Source organism: Pipistrellus hanaki, assembly GCF_964339955.1.
Source record: "Pipistrellus hanaki genome assembly, chromosome: 10".
In the NCBI taxonomy this organism is placed as follows: Eukaryota; Metazoa; Chordata; class Mammalia; order Chiroptera; family Vespertilionidae; genus Pipistrellus; species Pipistrellus hanaki.
In genome coordinates this window covers 37,161,034-37,177,405 of record NC_140512.1, presented here as the reverse complement: position 1 = coordinate 37,177,405, position 16,372 = coordinate 37,161,034, and positions in this window count along the sequence as shown.

Here is a 16,372-nt window from a genome sequence, read left to right as displayed (position 1 = left end):
TCTGCACTGACAGTATGATGGAAGGAATGGCCACATTATTGAACCTACTAGTACATGTATATGCAAGTTCCTTCCATCCTTTTATAGAGTAATCTGGCTAATGTGCCAAAGGACACTATTTCCGTGTCTCTATTACTGTTCTTAAGTTATCCAGAAATGTTTGCAACCAGTTTCCTAAGGCCAATGAAATGTTAGTATAACTAGGTAAAAAAAAAAATAATAATAATAATAACAACTTAAGTTTACTACCCTGTTTCCCCGAAAATAAGACAGTGTCTTATATTAATTTTTGCTCCCAAAGATGCGCTAGGTCTTATTTTCAGGGGATGTCTTATTTTTCCATGAAGAAGAATATGGTACACATTTATTGTTAAATGAAAATAAAGGAAATTTATTACCTGTATACAGTACAGTAGTACGGTAGTTGTCAACACAAACCAGACAAACTGAATCCTACAATATCAAGAATTTACTCATTTATTCAATGACAATTATGCCATCATCTTCTGGAACATCATCATAACAATCCAATTCCTGAATTTCCTGGTGAATTTCTTGTGACTCCATTTCTTTCAGAATCAGTGGATCAAATCTCTCATGTTTAGCCTAGGAGGGGGGGGGGGGGCCTTATTTTCGGGGGGATGCCTTATGTTTCACTCAGAAGGAAACCTGTAAGTAGGTCTTATTTTCGGAGGATATCTTATTTTTGGGGAAACACAGTATAACAAAGTTCGCTTTATAATATATATCATTCTAGCTGATTAATGATGTTATATGTCTAATTTAGTTAGTCATATATATTATGGTAAATACTAGAGGCCTGGTGCATGAAATTCGTGCATGGGGGTATGTTTCCCTCCGCCCAGCTTGCACTGTCTCCAATCTGGGACCCCTCGAGGGATGTCCGACTGCTCATGTAGGCCCGATCTATATGGGCAGTCATGCATCCCTCTCACAATCCAAGACTGCTTGACTCCCACCTGCTCGCCTGCCTGCCTACCTGCCTGCCTAATTGCCCCTAACTGCTTTTGCCTGCCAGCCTGATCACCCCCTATCCACTACTCTGGTAGCCTGATCGACACCCAACTGATACCCTGCTAGCCCAATTGCCCCTAACTGCCCTCCCTTGTCACCCCTTACTGCCCTCCTCCACAGGCCTGATTCCTCCCAACAGAGGCCTTGGCCCTCCCAACTGCCCTCCCCTGGAGGCCTGGTCGCTCCCAATTGCCCTTCCTTACAGGCCTGGTTGCCCCTAACTGCCCTCCCCTGCCAGCTTGGATGCCCCTAGCTGCTCTCTCCTCCTGGCTTGGTTTCCCCTAACTGCCCTTCCCTGTAGGCCTGGTCCCAAGCAACTACCCTTTCCTGCAGGCCTGGTTGCCCCAACTCTCCTTCCCTGGAGGTCTGGTCCCCCCCTCCCCCAACTGTCCTCCCCTGTTGGCTATCTTGTGGTGGCAATCTTGTGTCCACATGGAAGCGGCCATCTTGTGTGTTGGAGTGATGGTCAATTTGCATATTACCCATTTATTATATAGGATAATAAGAATTTATCACATTGTCTCCATTAAATACTCAATAATAAAACTTTTGGAAAAGTAATATATAATGTTCTCTGATTAAATACATGTTACAGTAGGCATAAACAGATATCCTTGTGATACTCTGAGGTACATGTGATTTTCATAAATACTTTAAAACATTATATTGAATACAAACTCAGTGACATATGTTTAACATTACCTGTTGAGGAAATTTCAAATTTACATTCAATAATTAAAGTAAACAAATGCTTATAAACATAGAACATTTTATAAACTGTCACTACCTACTGTCATGTGTCAATGTCAACATTTTAAAACTTACATTCACTGCTGGCATGATCACAGTGCAAACTATGCCTCAGTAAAATTTAGGGAAATGAACCAAAAAGTTTCATGCAGATGAGAAAGGAGAAAAGATGGTCTACCGTATTTGGAAAGACTTCAGCTGGCCCTCGTCCTGCTTTGTGCAATAACTAGATAGGATGATCAGGGGCCTTCTTAGGTCCTAAGAAGGAAGAGGATGAGATTGGTATTCTTCCTTGGGTGGTATCCTAGGGTAATTTAGGAAGGTCTGTTTGTCTGAACTGGCCCATGTGACATACTCTATGTGCATGTTGCTAGCATGCCCAGCGTTGCAAAGATCTAGAGCCATCAATATATTGAGACTCTAGAATATTACACAGTCAGTGGGCTGCCAGTTTATTCAGAAGGCCACAGATACTTAAGTATGTGGTTGGAAAAGGTATCGGCTATACCTCCCCCCCACCCCCCCCAGGCATTTCTTTGTAGTTTTGGAGTGGTCCTGCCCTGTAATTGGAATATTGCCAGAGGCAGATTGTTGATAAGGTGGGATGTTTTAACAGCTCATCTTGGAATTCAAATCCTTGTTGCTCCAGCATATTCTTCTGGCTGGGTATATTTGAACTGTTTCCTACTCTCCCAGGCAAATGGTCTGGGAATGGATCTCTGGAATATAGTTCAAGGTTCAGGTAATCTGGACAGTAGGAATATCTTTCTCTCAAAACTCTTTTCCCTTTATGATGCATCTTAAACCTGGAGACATGTGAGTGGTCTATCCTCAATAGTTGTCCTTCATCATATCTAGACTGTGGGTAAATCAAAGTTTCAATATTACCAGTTACTGGTTGCACAGCTCTTAACCTCTCTGTGTTATCTCATGGAAAGCAAGGATTTAACAACAAATTTTCTAGCTGAGAGACCATGGAGGAGTTATTTAATCTTTAAGTGCCTCAGTTTCTTCTTCTGTGAAATGGAGTTCATAATAGTTACTCATAGAGTTGATGTGAAAATTATATTAGTTAATACATATAAGTACTTAGGACAGAGTCTGGCATGTAATAGGCACTATTCGTGTTATTACTGCTATTACTATCATCATGATTATCTTGACTGTTACAATAATGTAAAATTGAAATAATGAAAAGTTGTTAGAAAAAATTTTACGTGATTATTTTATGTCTTTGCATCTAATTGTCCAGTGTGATCATGTAAAAATTACAACCAGGTGAAACTTTAGAAAATATAAGTAGATAGTGATAAATGATGTAAATAATAGGTAATAGTGTTTGAGAGGCATTTCAGTGGGCTATTTATCTTACAGTGTTTCTGTGTGCTTTTTAAATTTATAACTAAAACTATCATTTTTAATAAAAATACAATCTTGAGAAATGCTTATATAAGACAAAGAATAAAGACAGTTGTGGAGAAGGGAAGTATTTAACATGTGTTTAGACAGTTAACTAGCTTCTATCAAAATAAATTTCTAAAGGAGAAAAATGTTAATGTTGAGAAGTATAGTAATTTACAAAAAGAAAAAAAATGTATGGGGACATTTAGCAAATCTTTGAACAAATATGAAATTTATAAGGTTAAAATAAGAAAAAAAAAATCTCACCACAACAATATTTTAGACTTGAGTCAGGATTACTGGAATGGTGAGGTGAGAACTCTGATAAATCCCCTTCTTCACAACAGAATATCGGTGAAATTACCCTTTTTAGAACTCTAGAAATTAACCAAAGTCTTATAATAATCTCAATAGTGATTAATCAAGAAAAACTACTGAACTTAGGTAAAAACAGTAAAGTCTTTGATGTTAACTTGGCTTACTCCCATACCTCTGTCCACAGAAATACAATTTTAAATGACAATGATATACCATTTTACACCTATTAGAATGACTATATTAAGTAAGAGATAATAACAAATGTTGGTGGTGATATGGAAAAACATGGTTGGTTGGAATGTAAATTGAAATAACCATTTTGGAAAGCAGTTTGACAGTTTCTCAAGGGATTAAAAATAAATTACCATGTGATCCAGTAATTCCATCCTTAGATACCTACACAAGAGAATTGAGAACATTTAGCTTCTATAAAGTATATATTCATGGTTACATTATGCATGATATCTAAAAACTGTCCATCAACTTGCTAAATGAAATAAATGGAGATTACAAATGTGGTATATCTATGTGGTATGAAGTAATATACTATTCTGTAATGTAACTATTGACATATGCTATGTCAGTTTGAGTTTCAAAACATTGTGCTTAATGTAATAAGTCAAACATAAAAGACCACATATTGTATGCTTCTACTTATAGGAAACATCCAGAACAGGTAAATTTTTAGAGACAGAAAATAGATTGTTTGTCTGAAGCAGGTTATGGGAATGGGGATTAACTATAAATGGGCAAGCATGATCTTATTGGAGGAATAAAAATGTTTTGAAACTGATTTATGGTGGTGGTAATACCACTTGATAATGTCAGTAATCATTAAATTGTACACTTGAACTGTATATATATATTCAATACAAATTTTTTACAATAATATTTTCAACTAACTCTCCCACCCAGTAAGAAGGGAACACTTAGCTAGGTACATTTTGAGACCCATAACCTATAAACCTAATTGGATAAATATTCAGTTTCAATTACCAATAATTTTCTGTACCCTGTACTAGATCAAAGATAGAGGAGACTATTTATAAAGCAGTATCTTGGAGAGCCTTTGAGTTAAAAATCTATTGTAAAAGTTTTTCTTTAAAAAGAACTTTTTAAAGAAAGGGAGTTCTGGTTTTGAAGGCAAATTGCTGGATGACTTAAGGTCATATTTAGGAAACAGAACATGGACATAGTGAGTGGCCTTGGACAATTCCATGTAAAAGGGAGTTGTATTAACTGCCACACATGTTTCCTCTCCTCCTAGAGTTTGACTAAGGAAGTGAGCATTCATGGATCACTAACCAAGGGAAAACAAAGTAGAGCTTCATTGTTATTGACAAATATATTTTACTATTAAAGCTGAACTTGGAAAAAATCCAAATTATAAACATAACTGGTGTTATTTTTATTGGATATCCTATCCTTAGTAGAGGATATTCATATTTCATAACTATTTACTAAACAATTATTGAACAAGTATTATATTTCAAATACTCTTCTAAGTACTTGGGGTATAGCAGTAAACAAAAACATTATAAAGCCATATGTATATTGGTAAAATTCTATTTACTTCAAATTCTTTAATGTTTAATTACACCCTAACACAAAATAACAATCTAAATCACAAAGACTTTTGAAATATTTTCAGAAATATAAGAGCATCCATTTTTTAAAATAATTTCTATTTGTCAGATGTTATGGTGAGCCCTTTTAATAATTTATCTTAATTCTTATAACAATCAGGAATATTTCGGCATTAATTATCTTCATTAACACATGAGTAATCTGAGGGTTAGGGAGTCCAAAGAACCTGTCTAAGATTAACACAGGTAATAAATAGCAGATCTAAGTTCAAGTCCCAGTGTGGGGCTGGATGTAAAACTCTTAAGAGCTTTGTTACAAACAGTTATTTTCTGATAGCAACAGGATAAAGATTCCTGATATAAAGCTGAGTAGCAGAGATTATAATCATTTATCAGTGATAGGAGTAGCACTCCTGCATCTGGCCTCATCCCAAACTACAGTTCTTCACTCAGATCTTGATTGGGACAACCAATCATCATGGGATCATTCACTTTTTAAATGAAAAGTTGGAGAATCAAGAACTAAAAACTTGAATAACAACACAAAAGGTAAGAAAGTTCAGTTACATAAAATTTCACAGGAAATTTATAATCTTAAAAGTGTGATGTGGGACAGGGTTAATTCTCTGAAGATACATAGAAAAATCAGCCCAGCAATGGAGGAATGGAATGCAATGTTTAACAAAAGTGAATTGCTGAAAAGTTGTCATGGCAAAGAAATTCTGAAGTGTGCAATTGTTTTGGCTGAAGCAGATGGTGTTAATCATGCCATATTAGAGATTTTTTTTTACTTCCTCTTGAAATAATTAGCTACAAGACTATAAGTACATTTTTCATGTCAAATGGACAGTGGCTTCAAAGAAATTAGAGGGCGGAACTGCAAGAAGTGAGAAAAGAAGACTGACTTGATGCACGAAAGACAAAATATCAACATTTCTTGTATAACCACTGAACATGTGTCAGCAAGCATGAGGTCACGTTTTAACTGAAACAATAGAACCAAAATTGGTAGTGAATTATGTAAGAGAAGCATTGAACTGCAGCTCATCTTTCCTATCAAAAACTTTCAGGATATTGTAGGTAGCATGGTGTTTTATTTAACTCTAAACTCAAATAATTTGAGGGAAAGTATAGCAAAACTGCTAGAAAAACTAATGCTCACTACTATGTCTGGAAAAGAAGAGCAAAAAGCTAATTACTACGGTGATCTGATCAAACTTGCTATCTTTTGGTTTTGTATTTCACACTTTGCACCATGGTGGCGAAGCAGCATGTTTCAGTTGAATGTACGTTAGAGCAGGCAGACTGGAGCCATCCTATCCAGGGCTGTCAAACTGATAATAGGTTAGTTAACTCTGTTTTAAGTATTGGATTGGTTAGTTGCATTTTTGTTCAAAATATCAGTTGTATGACTCTTCCTGTGGTCATGTGTACCTGAATTTTTTTAAAAAGAGTCGTCAATGAATTTTATGAATCTCAGTTTAGTTTCTATATAGTTATTTGAGCAGAAAATGGATGGGCTGACTTCTGTTTAAGCCTTGCTAGGACTGCCTACTGCTAAAACCTATACATCATCATCAGAATTATCATCATAATTGCAACATTCTGATCAATGCACTTTATATATACTAACTCCTGTAATTGTCTAATTGCCTTTGAAATTGGCCCTATTGCTATGTATTCATTTTATTAATAAGCAAGCAGAGATGAAAAGAGATTAAATGACTTAATTCTATCACACAGCTAGTAGGTAGCAGAGCTAAGATTGAAACCTAACTATTCTACATTTGGAGTTTATGCTCTTACCCAAAATGTACTTTTAACTGTGACAACTTTACTGAAACCAATTTGCTATAACATATGCATACTCACCCTCTGGGATCCAGCTAAGTCTTCTCATTTGCTGTTGTTGACTATTCTGTGGAGTATCTCTCTTTGCTTCTTCTCTAGAGTAGCCCAAGTCAACATTTATGAGAATGCCATCACCTATGTAGCCTCTTTGAAGTGGAATTAAGTTGTGTTTCTTCAGTATTACAGACAACATCCTGGGAGGCCTAAGCATAAAATGAATGGAAATTTACCCAATTCAAAAATACAGTATCCTGTATATCATAAAATAAGAATGTTCAGATGGGCTATATCTGAACTCTGCTTATATACACTGGGACTAATGATGAAAATGTTATTAAAAAACTGAAAAATAATATTCTTAGCAGTTTGGAATGAGTAATTGATGTTTGTGGTATCCAGGGCAAATTAGACAGAAATTGAAGAAGGAAAAAAGCCCATCGGTTTTTGTTTGTCCATATCTTATTTTTATTCTTTTTCCTGTTATTCCTGTTTATTGTAATGATCTGTCTGATTTTTGGATACCATTATCCCTTTCTCCATTAGCTAAGAACATTTAGGGACACCTTCATATTTTGGCATTTCTTGGGTTCTATAGAACCAATCTTGATGTTAGTCAGAGATTATATGAGGAGATATAGACCAGAGACATATAACTGAGTCCTATCTTACCTATGGCTTCTTTCTCCTTAAATTCTAACAATATCCTAGACACATGCTCCTAAATCTTAATTGTGTTTTTATTAGTTTAGCTACTATTGTAACCATTATATAGGGCCACAAGATGCCATCCCTTTGCTTGCCTTCCTTCCTTAAACTAAAATAACTGAAATTCTACCTTTTGAATATAATTCTTGTAATCTAAGAATTTAAACTCCTGTCTCTTCCAAACAATGGCCTGCCCTAGAGAAACTGTCTTTCTAAACTTACTTTTGAACTCATTCTCCACTTTGCTTCTGACCAGAATGACCTGATACAGACAGTTATTTCAACCGCTACTTGGCTCCTATTATTATTATTTTTTAAATGCATGACCTTTCTCTATGGGAGTTCTTCTGATCCAGAACTTAGTTACATCCCTCACCCGCTACTCTGTCCCCACCCTCGGACAGCTATCTCTTCTGACTGCCTTGTCTTTATGTTCCTTTAGGACACTAATAGAAATTTCACCCAACTCTATTTTTGGCTAATCATGACACATTGATGTCTATTTCAAGAACCAATAGGCATGAAGTTCCAAAGTGGCAGGGATACTCATTTTCTTTATGGGGTCTTTTCATGGTTAAATAGCTGGTGTATAGCACATTACTTGACATGTAGTGGACACTCAAAAATATGTGTAGAAAAAGGGAAGAAAAGAGGGCAGAATATGAAGTCAAACATTCTTGCATTCCAACTTCAGCAAAACCTCTTGCTGTTTGTATTAACATGCATAAGTAAATTAAGCTCTGTGTAACTCACTTTCCTGTCAATAAAGGGCTAATAATACCTTTCATGCAGATTAGGAAGAGTTAGCCCAATGGGCAAGATAGAATATTTTGTTTAAGTATGGTAGAAAAAAAGAATGATACTATATACGAAAATTAATGCTTAGAAAATGTTATTAAGTTTATAAAGATTACTATTAACATTATGTATATTAATAAAAGCCTAAGTCACCATTGCAACCAAATGGATGACCGAACAGGCTGCGTGGGGCAACCAGGCTGGCGGGGAGAAGTTAGGGGCGACCAGGCCAGAGGGGGTGGGGGAAGAGTTGGGGGCGACTAGGCCACCGGGGGGGCAGTTAGGGGCTATCAGGCAGGCAAGCAGGTGAACGGTTAGGAGCCAGTGGTCCTGGATAGTGAGAGGGATGTCCAACTACCGGTTTAGGCCTGATCCTGCAATTGAACATCCTTCAAAGGGTTCCAGATTGGAGTGGGTGCAGGCTAGGCTGAGGGGGACACCCCATGCACAAATTTTGTGCACTGGGCCTCTAGTTTTTGTATAATAATCTATACAAAGGGAAAAGCACAAAAATATGTTTTATCTAAAAGAGCTACCAATAATTGCCTTTGTGTTTGTGGCTTTGTCATACTTCATTGAGCATTTATGATTAGCAATATACGTATATTATTCTTTTGAATAGAAAATATATTTGTGTATATAAATATGTGTATATACATGCACATATATAATATCTGAAGTAAACTAAATTTAAAAATATATATATATTGATTTTTTACAGAGAGGGATAGAGAGTTAGAAACATCAATGAGAGAGAAACATCGATCAGCTGCTTCCTGAACACCTCCTACTGGGTATGTGTCCAAAACCAAGGTACATGCCCTTGACTGGAATCAAACCTGGGACCTTTCAGTCTGCGGGCCGATGCTCTATTCACCAAGCCAAACCAATTAGAACTGAAATAAACTAAATTTAAAAAATATAATCTATTTATATAAAAGCCTAAGTGACCAAACGACTGATCAACCAATCACTATGATACACACTGACCACTAGGAAGCAGATGCTCAATGCAGGAGCTGCCCCCTGGTGGTCAGTGCACAGCCAAAATCCCACAGCCAGCCAATCTCCCATGTTCCCACCCCAACTTCCCACAGCCCTTTCCCCCAGCCAGCCAACCTCCTGTACCCCTCTCCCCAGCTGGCCAACCTCCCGCAGCCCTGCTGGACCCTGATCACCAGCCAGTCCGAGGGATCCCACCCATGCACAAATCCGTGCACTGGGCCTCCCTCTCGTTTTATATAACTATATACTAGTATATATAATAATTCTGTATATGATATATATTATACCTGGGATACTAGTTAATGTAAAGAAAAGGGGAATTTAATGTTAGAGATAAACACATTTATTTTTCTAAGTACCACATAACTGATAGATAATAGTTTTTTTAAAAAAGTAATGTGTTAGAATTAATGTTATTTTAATCAATTAGTAGTATTTTAAATGAAGTGACAGAAAAGCTAGCTTTCACTATTTGTATATTTTTAATTTTAGATTTAAATTAATCAGTGAATTTTTATGTCATAGGTATATTTCTTGTATGAGAAATTATACTATATTTCTAAGTGTATAAAAAAGAGTATAAGAAAGTTTGACAAAAGTTTGAAAGTTACTTTGAAAAGCTAATCATTGATTACAATAATGGTATAATGGTAATTTACATGAAGAGAAATGTGATGCAATACAGTTTAAACTGTCATAACTCAAGGTCTCTGAAAAAATGTGTAATTTGGCTCACTAGTTGCACTGGTCTATTTCACTTATCCTTATGGCAAGTAAGGTAATGAAATAGGAAATTATTTGAGCCAAGTAATTCATTGGAAGTAATTCAGTTCAAGTGTAGTTTTTTAATTTCTTCAGGATAAATCAAAATACACCTTAACTTACAAATATCCCAAGTTCTGACCTTTTGATTTTTCATATATTTTTTCATTTTTTACTGTCATGAGTTATTCATCCCACTCTTTTCCAGTTAGTAATCTGGATTTTTTCCTAAAGAGGATTTTTCCATGCACACCACATAAAGCTATCCATCAAGTTCTTCCCATGCTTATGTTTTTATTCATCTTACCAACACCAATTTTTGTTGGAAACAAATCAAAAAGTTAGGGAAACTACAAATGGAAAAGATATGGCATGTCAAACAGGATAACTTCCTACAAACTGGATTACTTCTTATAATTTATTTACTTTATTTTATTATACCTGACATCATCACAATAGCACCATTGCCCTTTAATCATAGAGTGAGAATGTTATCCTTGTTTAATGCTAATATAATATTCAGTGTTATGTTTTCTCCCTTCCCAGTGTTGGAGGAAAACATGAAGAGAAATATTTTGGCTCCATAATTCTCCCAACTCTGCCCATGCCAAGTCTTTTCCTTTGAGTTCTGAACCATTAACTCTTAGAGCATTTGGAGGCATTACTGAGCTAGAGGGGATTTTCCTTACCAGGAAAGAGGAACAAAGCCATTTATCATTTGCTAGAGGAGAAATAAAGGAACTTTATCCAAATACAGTCTTCTCTGATTAAAAACACTAGCATCTTCGGATTACTGTCTTCCTCCTCTTAACCTCCTTGTCTACTCAACTCTCTCACCCACGTATTCAACAAATATTTAAGTAGTTCACACTATGTTACAAAAAATTTATCTTTATTGTTACAGATGTCCTGCTATTTTTTTTTTTTTCCATTGACACTCTTCACCCCACAACCACCCATCCCAAGCCTTCACCTTCACCATGGTCTATGCTATATGCATATAAATACCCCTGTTAATCTCTCCTCACCTTCCCTCTGAGATTCGTCAGTCTGTTCCATGCTTCTATGTCTCTGTATTTTCTTCATCAGTTTTTGTTCATTAGATTCCACATATGAGTGAGATCACATGATTGGCTTATTTCCCTTAGGAAGATACTCACCAGATACCTCTATACTATCTCACAGGGTAAGAGAAACTTTTTTTTTTCTTTTTTTTTTTTACTGCTGCATAATAGTATTTCATGGTATAAATGTACCACAGCTTTTTTATCCACTTGTATATGATGGGCACTTAGACTGGTTTGCAGACCTTAGGTATTATAAATTGTGCTGCTATGAACATAGGGGTGCAGACATTCTTTCTGATAAGTGTTTCCTGTTTCTTAGGGTAAATTTCTAGAAGTGGGATCGCTGGATGAAATGGCAGTTCCACTTTTATTTATTTGAGTAAACTCCATACTGCTTTCCATAACGGCTGCAGCAGTCTGCATTCCCACCAGCAATATACTAGAGTTCCCTTTTTTCCACATCCTTGCCAGTGTCCTTTGTTGATTTGTTGATGGTAGCCTTTCTGACAGGTATGAAGTGGTACCTCACTGTCATTTTAATTTGCATTTCTCTGGTGATTAGTGACTATGAGCATTTTTTCATATGTCTTTTGGCCTTCTATATGTCCACTTTGGAGAAATGTCAAGGTCCTTTGCCCATTTTTAAATTGGATTTTTTGTTTTCCTTTTGTTAAGTTTATGTATTTTGGAAATTAACCCCTTATCAGATGTATCATTGGCAAACATGTGCTCCATGCAGTGAGCTCCTTTTTCATTTTGTTGATGGTTTCTTTTGCTGTGCAGAAGCTTTTAGCATTTTTTCTGTTCTTATGCTTTAAAAATTTGCAATTCTGTGATCCCAAACCTCAAAGTGTGGGGAAAGAGATGGCAAATAACAGTTACATATTATGTAAAAGTGTTTTAATTGAATAATGCACATGGTAAAAAGACATTACTCTGGAATTATAGAAAGGCTTTAGAGAAGGAGTGATTGAGTTTTGACTTGATATTTGACTTGAAGTATGACTAGAATAAATCATTTAGGCAAGATGGCCAAGCAAAGGGATCAGAGTATGTAAAAACTAAAAGCAGTGAGCATGGCATTCTTGACAAACAGTTCTAAGTAATAGGATGTATTGAAGAAAGTAGTGAATTTGGAACTAGTTATTATCTGATCTTTGATTTCTATTCAGAAAGATCTGATCTGAGAGTCTGAAGGTTTTACATAAAAAGAAAACCTCAATCAAGATTACATTTCTAAAAGTTTACTCATCTTATTGGTATAGATCATCTGCAGAGGTATCATTTAAAATGTGTAGGTCTAGATAATGGTTCCATAAGAGCAATAAGAAAAAAGTAGTGAAAATAAACTTTTTATAGAACTTTGGGAATTGACCAAAGACTTACAGCAATACTAAGAGCATTTATTCAAGGAAAATGGATGATGTGGGAGTGATCACCAACATGGCTAAATAAGACATTTCTCATTGTATCCCCCATTCAACAATTTGGCATCCATCCACAGCTAAGAGCTTCCAGAGAGCTATTGAATCCAGCACCATATGCCAAGGACCTGAGAAGAGTTCTCATTTATCCAGGCTTTGGGTGAGAAGGGTATGGACCTAAGTCATGCTGTGGACCCTGCAGTAGCCTGTGAGCTGGATATAGCTACTTTTAGTATCTTTTCTCCACATTTTTCTGCTGGATAACATTATTTTAGACAATTATTAATGGACAAATGAGCTTTTGTGAAAGTCTAATAGTATAGCAGAGAACTTCCAGCACATATTTAACGTATAAAAATCACAAATTTGGATGCATTGGCGAGGTAAGGGGAACACTTTGACTTTATTCATGTCATCTCACCCAAGGTAGCACAACTCAGTGCAAAAAAAACCTTCTTGACCCAAAATTTCTTCCAAGGCCAACGTAATTCTGCCACAAAGTCCTATTTCTCCTGTTTTCCCATCCAGAGTATTGGGTTGTGAACTGCAACACCTCAGACTGTACAGCCCTTCCATGTCAACACCTTTCTCAACTTGCTGAGATTCTGACTGTCCACTGATGGCGACCCACCTTCTTGCATAGAAACCCTGTTTAGTACACGTGGGCTCTAACAACTCATGCTGGGCTATCCTTTTTCATAAATTCCCTCCTCACCTTTTTCGGATTCTAATTGCCAACAACAGACCATCTCATGTCCTTTGACATCTACCTTGCCCATTTTGGGCTCTGATATCTCACACAAGGCTGACTTTCCCCCAGAACACACTCCTTGCTCTGCTGTTTCTCTGACTCTGCACATTGGAATATTGCCCTGAGTGACTCCCTCCCCTTTCGCTTAGGCCCTGACCCTCTGTGTGGGACAGTTCTACAGGGAAGCCCTCTCCCTTTTCTGAGGTTCTGACACTTCATTCCAGGATGAAATCTAAACCCTGTAGAACTTGGACAATATTTACAAGATAAACCTGCTTTGTGTGTAAACTCCTCACTTTGGTCTCTGACACCCCTCCCCTCTATGAGCGTCAGGTCTCCTGTTATAATGCTGATATAACCACTTACCTGGTTCTGCCTCCTAAACTAATGCTTTCAGGACTAAATTATTCAATTAGATAAATAAAGGGAAAAGGAGATACGGGAAAGAAGACTGGAAAAGATAAAGAGGAAAATGAAGTACTTGCCATAGGCATTTGGAACTAGTAGGAGGAAGGAATCAGAGGTATTATTTCCATTTCAGACAGATTCATACCTGAATAAACTGAATTGCATCCCCCACAACTGCATATGTGAAAGCCTTAGCCTCCAATGTGGCTCACTTGGAGATAGGCCTTGAATGGAGTACTTGAAGTTAAATGAGGTCATAGGAATGAAGCCCTAATCTAAATGAGCTGGTGTCCGTATAAGTACCATTGGATATATTATCTATAAAATAGATATACCAGTATTAATTAACGTGGCCTTGGAGGATGCCACATTTTGAGAAAATACATTGGGATAAAATTCATATAACATAAAGTTCACCATATTAAAATGTACACATCGATAATGTTCAGTATATTCAAAGACTTATACAAACATCACTACACTCTAACTTTAGAGCATTTCATCATCCCAAAAAGAAATTCCATACCCATGAAGCAGGCATGATCCTTCTATCCCTCCTCTCTGCCAAGACAGGTAACCACGATCTTACTGTTTGTTTGTTTTTTTGTTTTTGTTTTTTTTTTATATTTGTCTTTCCTGGATATTTCATAAAAATGAAGCCATAAGAAAATGTGGTATTTTGTGACTAGTTTCTTTTAGCTTAATGTTTTCAAAGCTTATATATGTCATAGCATGTATTGGCACTTAATTCCTTCTGGTGCCAAAAAAATCTCTCATTGTAGGAATATACCACTTTTTGTTTATGCATTCATTAGTTAATGGACATTTGGTTTGTTTCCACATTTTGACTATTATGAATAGTGCTTCTATGGAATTTATGTAGGAATTTTTGTGTGGACATATCTTTTTCACACATTGAGAATTATATTAATCTGTTCAAGCTGCCATAGTAGAATATGACAAACTGATTGGCTTAACAACAGCAGTATATTTTCTCACCGTTTTGGTGGCTAGAATTCTCAAATCAAAGTGCTGGTAGGGTTGGTTTCTGGTAAAATCTCTCCTCACTTGCAGATGGCTACCTTCTCATTATGTCCTCACACAGCTTTCTTTCTGTGCACATATCCTCCCAAAGTTCTTTTTCTTCTTATAGGGATACCAGTCCCTTTAGATTAAGGCCTCATTTTTATGAGCTCATGTAACTGTAAGTACTTCATGAAGGGCCTTATCTCCAAGGTGTCTCATATCGTGGGTTAGGGTTTCAAGATACACATTTGGAGGACCCAATTTAATTCATAGCATTCCACCCTCTACCCCCCTACCCCCCAATTTGTGTTCTTCTTAGTACATGAAAAATACATTCACCTTATTATGGAAGCCCCTAAAGTCTTAACTCATTCCAAGTCCAAAGTTTCATCTAAATATCTAAATTAAGTATAAGTGAAGATCAAGGTATGATTTTATTCTGAAGCAAGCTTGTAAAGGAAAAAAGGGTGTTAGGTCCCAAGCAATTCAAAAGCCCAGCAAGGCAAATTTCATTAGATGCTACAGCTTCAGTAATTCTTTTTGACAAGATGCTCTACCCTCTGGGCCTGTTGAAGTGGTGGCCTCGCCTTCTAGGCCACTGGAGTGGGGTTTCACATTCAGGGCCCACGGGCAGCAGCTCTCTCCCTTTGGTTCTGGTTGGTGGTCCTGCCTTCTCAGTCATGCGGCCTGAGAAGGAACATTCTAGCCTGCTGGAGCCAATGAGGTGGCCCCACCTTCCATAACCTAGGAAGAGACTGGCTTGCCCCACCCAATCTTGTGCGCTTTGGGTGTTTGATGGCAGTAAATTAGTTACAACTCAGTCCATAACAGGTACACATCTAGGAGAGAAATCCTCGAGACATAATGGTAGATTATGTGTAACCTTTTGAGTAACTTCTGCTGTTTCCCAAAATAGCTGAACAGTTTTCTAGCCTCAGCAATGAATGAAGGCTCCAGTTTCTTACATCTTTACTGGTACCTCTTATTGTTTGAGTCCTGTCATTTTAAAAGAAGTCTTGAGCACACTCACTGACATCATCCTTTTAACCACAAGCTCTCACATTCTTTTCTCTGTCCTTCACTCTTTGCCTTTATAATTTCTTTTCATCAAACAGTAAGTTCCAGCTTACTGCCAGAAAGCAAAACCTGAAAAGGACCTCATTAAGCTATTTAGGATTTTTATTTATTTCTAAGAAGCTTCTTTTTAGCCTTATGACATTTGCCATCACTTAGTTAATTTGGTTTTGCAAGACAGGCCTTCCAAAGCTGGTTTGTTTTGCTGAAACACTTTCCCTCCTGTTTCTTTCCAGAGAGTTTCTGATTGCCTCAAGTTCAGCTAAGTAAGCCTCAGCCTAGTGTCAGAGCAGGTACACATGAGAAAAGTTTGTCTTTTAAAATTAATATGAGTAATTAATAAAATAGCACAAATTATCTAATTGCTTAGTAATTTATACTGTTTACATAGCAAATTAACTCATGGTTTAA